Raw genomic sequence first — 6,000 nt, 5'->3', positions numbered from 1 at the left:
AAAACTTTATACATGTTGTTTCATTAGCGTACATAATTGATGGGAATCTATACTTTTATATATACACTTTCCATCAAAGTAAGGAACAAATAGAAAAACACTTTTCCAATAATTAATTATATAAAGATAATTTATAAATTGACCAAATAATATAATTTTAATCCATATCTATTTACATAACTACTGACTAATAAAATATATGACTTGTCCAAATAATGTAAGTCACACCGTTAAAAAATAATCTTACACACCACTCCGGTACGAGAAGAGAGATGGATAACAGGTGTGTGCGCCAGTGAGGCATTGTTGGAAGGAGCAACTGGTCCGTGAAGTCTTTGACAAGATATAGCAAAAACCATTTTATCGATTCCATTGGGAAGATACAAACAAATTTTGGGGATTAAATCGTTAGTGGTGGGAATTCATACTAGAGGTTGAATGATCAAGCATACATTCGGACCGAAATCTGAGCGTTCCGAAATATTTGGAAATGTGGAATACAGGGAAAAATCTGTCATTTTCTTTGGGCTTATAGGATAGGTAGCTTGGCGGGTATGAAGAATTTTCATCGGTGGATGAGTGGTGTGCAGCGTTAATGCCACTTTTCCGGCCACGTGATAAAGCAGCAAGTGAAGCTTTGATTGTGTGTAATAATGCTGGTCACATTTTGAGAGCAACAACATGGCCATTGGAGTTTACAACTGATGCAACAGTTGCAGAGGCTGTTCTTCAAAATTGGTCTTCTCTGTAAGATTATTTATTTAATTGTGGCCCACATAATTTGGACATGTGACATATTACTTGGTGGCTAAGTAAATAGATATCAATTAATTATTCTTGGTCAACTTATAATTACCTTTTTGGTAATTACTTATTGGAGAAGTGTTTTCCTTCTAATTCCTTACTTTGATGGAAAGTAGAATTATGTTAATAAAAGGAAAACTGGTCCTCTTTCTGCCTTTATAAAAGTGCATATGCTCCATCAATTATGTACAATTATTGAGACAACACGTAAAAGGTTATTGTGTGCAAAAGGGCAAGAGAGAGAAATTAGTTCCACCTTTGTCTGTTAATCAGAGTTGCAGATTAGTTCGTGGTTAAAGGATCTGGACATTAGATTTAATCTCAACAAGGTTTGATATCATGAATCGAGGAATGTATATCTAACTATATTTATTTATGCGTTATAAGGATGTGAAATTAATTGAAGTTCTAAGATCTAGGGTTTTATGATAATTTGTGATTAAATTCTAACACAAATTAACTAGGGTTTTTACATGTGGTATCAAAGCCCGTAGTTTTGGAACTCATTATTTTTCCATTATACTTGCATAAATAATATGTTTAAGTTTAAATTAAAATTTTAATTTATTATAGACGAATATGTTTAATGCAATCAGTTTGTCTCTTGACTACTGTTTCATAAAGTAATCAATATCTCTTACTTAGATTTGTTGACTTATTATAATATGTCTCGATTTCTGAACCTTATTGTTTTGTTGATAGTTATATGAACATAATAAGAATGGTGTGACAAAGCTGCTATGATTTCGTGCATATGATGACAGAAGTTGAAGTTGTATATTTAATATATATATATATATATATATTATATGTATTTGTTGAAAGTTTGAAAAGAGACAAAAACAACTTAAAGTTTGACAAAGGAATCTGGGTGGAGTTAATGTTTTTTTAAAAAAAAAAAAACGAAACTTGGTGTTTGTTGATGTTGATGGCTATATATTTATATAAATATATAACTTAAATATATATAAGCATAATGAGACAAAAAAACAAGTTAAAAAGAGATTGTTTTTTAGGCTGTATTCTTATTTCGTGCACAATCTCTTTACAGAATGAAAATTTTGATTGTTATTCCGCTGCGCAAATCGAGATTCTCAAAAATAATGATGTCGTATTTATTTTGTACATAATTAAATATATGCTTATTTATATACATTATAGTACATGTATCCATAAAATATTAAGACACTCACTAGCAGTTTAATTAATTATTTTGGTAAATTATGTGTGCATAATATGGTGGGTAATTTAATATTAAATTTATCACTAGGTAATTTAATATTCATATTATAGAAAGGTTGGTAGCTACCAAAGTGGCCTAACCATAAAGGTTAATGGATATTAATTTTAGAGGTAGACATAATTGTAATATTTCATGAATAATGATGCTTATAATTTTTTGTAATATTCATGAATATTGGGTTTATTCAATTATTAGAAATAATTCCTCAAAGGGAATTAATTTTCAAGTGATTAAATAAATATTAAGGGGTTGTATGTAATTTTTAATTGGGTAGATATATGATATCCAAAGGTAACTTGTCTATTTAATTAATTAGTGCATCACCAATGAAGATATATATATCAATAAATACATCTAAGCATCATTTTTTTTTTGTATTTTATGGTTACTACCCAAAGGGGTACCATAGTTGTACAATGTATTTATTTATTTTTATATGTGTTGTTATCTCAAAGTATTAATGTTATAAGCATTACCTTATTATGATTATTTTATTACAATATCTCTTCCTGTTTCTGTGAATTCGCATGCTTCATCTGTTCCAATTCTTAATGGGACTAACTTCTCATAATGAAATGAGCAAGTTCAGTTCAATTTAGGAATGCTAGATCTTGATTTAGCATTTCAAATTAAGAAACCTACTGCTATTACTGGTGAAAGCAGTGAGGAAGAAAAGTCTCTCCATAAAGTTTGGGAGAAATCGAACAGATTGAGTATTATGTTTATGCGAATGACTATTGCAAACAATATCAAAACAACTCTTCCCCAAACTGACAATGTTAAGGAATATTTGAAAAATATTGAAGAACGTTTCCGTACTGCAGATAAGTCTCTTGCAGGGAAATTAATGGCTGACCTCACTACTATGCGTTTGGATGGTACTCGTAGTTTGCATGAGCATATTCTTGACATGACTAATCTTGTTGCGAAATTGAAAACTTTAAGAATGAATGTGGATGAGACTTTTCTCGTTCAATTTATTCTCAATTCCTTACCTACTCAGTATGGGCCATTTCAAATTCACTATAACACTATTAAGGATAAGTGGAATGTGAATGAATTGGCCAGTATGTTAGTTCAGGAGGAAGGAAGGCTTAAGCAACAAGATAATCATAATGTTCATCTCATGACTCAAGAAACTAGAAAGAAATTTGGGAAAAGGCCTGGAAAAGGCATTAAGCGAGCAACACCCCAATAAAGGATTCTGATCAAGCTACTCAAAAGAAGGAACGCAAAAATGATAAGTGTCATTTTTGTAACAAATCTAGACACTTTCAGAAAGATTGCATGAAACGTAAAGAATGGTTCGAAAAGAAGGGTAAGCCTTTGGCTTTTGTATGTTTTGAATCAAACTTAATTGAACTTCCTTCTAATACTTAGTGGGTTGATTCAGGTTCTAATGTTCATATTTCCAATACGATGCAGAAATTCCTTTCAACCCAAACCACAAATCCAAATGATGATTTCTTGTTCACAGGGAATAGGGAGAAAATTCCAGTTGAAGCCATTGGGACATTTCATTTAGTTTTAGATAGTGGATTTCATTTAGATTTGTTTAAAACTCTTTATGTTCCTTCAATTTCCCGTAATTTGATTTCTTTGTCCAAACTTGATGTTGATGGTTTTTCATTTAAATTTGGTAATGGATGTTTCAGTTTGTTCAAAAAAATCCCAATTTGTAGGTTCTGGTATTCTTGTTGATGGTTTATACAAGATAAATCTTGATAATTTATTTTCTGAAACCCTTTTGACCTTGCATCATAATGTTGGAACCAAACGTAACTTAATTAATGAAAATTCATCTTTCTTGTGGCATAAAAAATTGGATCATATATCCAGTGAAAGGTTAAAAAGATTAGTAAAAGATGGAATTCTTTGGAATCCAAATTTTACTAATTTTATTGTGTGTGTGGATTGTATTAAAGGTAAACAAACCAAACACACAAAGAAAGGAGCCACAAGGAGCATAGAGCTTCTTGAAATTACTCATACAGACATTTGTGGACCTTTTGATGTTCCATCTTTTGGTGGAGAAAAATATCTTATCACCTTTATAGATGATTTTTCACGTTATGGATATATCTATTTGTTGCATGATAAATCTCAAGCAGTGAATACTCTTGAAGTATACTTAAATGAGGTTGAAAGGCAACTAGATAAAAAAGTGAAAATAGTAAGGTCAGATAGAGGTAGTGAATATTATGGAAGTATGATAAAACGGGTCAATGCCGTCGACCGTTTGCTAAACTCCTTGAAAAACGTGACATTTGTGCTCAATACACTATGTCAGGCACACCACAGCAGAATGGTGTAGTTGAAAGGCGTAATCGTACTCTTATGGAAATGGTTAGGAGTATGTTAAGTAATTCCTCGTTACCCATATCATTGTGGATGTATGCTCTTAGAACTGCTATGTATGTATTAAACAGGGTTCCTAGTAAGGCAGTTCCAAAAACTCCATTTGAACTATGGACAGGAAGGAAACCTAGTTTAAGGCACCTGCATGTTTGGGGTTGCCCAGCGGAAGCTAGGATTTATAATCCACGTGAAAAGAAATTGGATTTTAGAATAGTTAATAGGTACTTTATTGGTTACCCAGAAAAATCCAAAGGGTATAGGTTTTACTGTCCTACACATAGTACAAGAATTGTTGAAACCGGTAATGTCAGATTCATTGAGGATGGTGAAATCAATGGGAGTAATAAAAATGAGAATGTGATCATTCAAGAAGTTAGGATACAAATCCCTTTACCCACAACTTCTAAAGAAATAATTGTTTCTCCAGTTGTTGAACTACATAACAACGAAGAACAATTAAATGATCAACAACTCCATAATGAAACTATCACCAATGAAGTTAAAGAAGAACCACAAGGAATAACATTAAGACGGTCTCAAAGAGAAAAGAGACCTACTATTTCGGATGATTATGTGGTATATCTACATGAATCTGATTTTGATATAGGGATATGTAAGGATCCGGTTACATATTCACAAGCCATTAATAGTAATAATTCTATTAATTGGATTAATGCCATAAATGAGGAGTTGAAGTCAATGGAACAAAATAAAGTTTGGGAACTCGTTGAATTGCCTGAAGGATTTAAACAAGTCGGGTGTAAATGGGTCTTTAAGACCAAACGCGACTCTAATGGCAATATTGAACGATATAAAGCCAGACTTGTAGCCAAGGGCTTCACTCAGATAGGAGGCATTGATTATAAAGAAACCTTTTCTCCTGTATCTAAGAATGATTCCTTTAGAATTATCATGGCGTTTTTAGCTCATTATGATTTAGAGTTATATTAAATGGATGTGAAAACAGCTTTTCTAAATGGGAATTTAGAGGAAGAAGTCTATATGGATTAACCAAAAGGCTTCAGATTAGAGGGTAAAGAACACATGGTCTGTAAACTTAAGAATTCAATATATGGACTTAAACAAACTTCCTGACAATGGTATATTAAGGTTAATGATACTATTACTTCTTTTGGTTTTAAAGAAAATACTGTTGATCGGTGTATATACCAGAAGATTAGTGGGAGCAAGTTTATTTTTCTGATTCTATATGTTGATGATATTTTGTTTGCTAGTAGTGATCTTGGTTTATTGCATGAAACTAAAAATTATCTCTCTAAGAATTTTGAGATAAAAGATATGGGTGAGGCATCCTACGTGATAGGAATAGAAATATTCCGTGATAGGTCACGTGGATTGTTAGGATTGTCTCAGAAAACATATATTGAGAGAATTCTAGAGAGATTTGGTATAGAACATTGTTCAGCTAGTATTGTTCCAATACAGAAAGGGGATAAATTTAGTTTGATGCAATGCCCAAAGAATGAATTAGAACATAAAGAAATACAAAATATTCCTTATGCATCTATTGTGGGAAGTTTGATATATGCACAGGTTTGCACTCGTCCAGATATTGGGTTTGCAGTTGGAATGCT

Source organism: Cornus florida, unplaced genomic scaffold (assembly GCF_030987335.1).
Source record: "Cornus florida cultivar Cherokee Brave unplaced genomic scaffold, ASM3098733v1 CherokeeBrave_3.0.0_Hap2_Chr06, whole genome shotgun sequence".
Lineage (NCBI taxonomy): Eukaryota > Viridiplantae > Streptophyta > Magnoliopsida > Cornales > Cornaceae > Cornus > Cornus florida.
Note: the sequence above shows the minus strand (reverse complement) of the source record.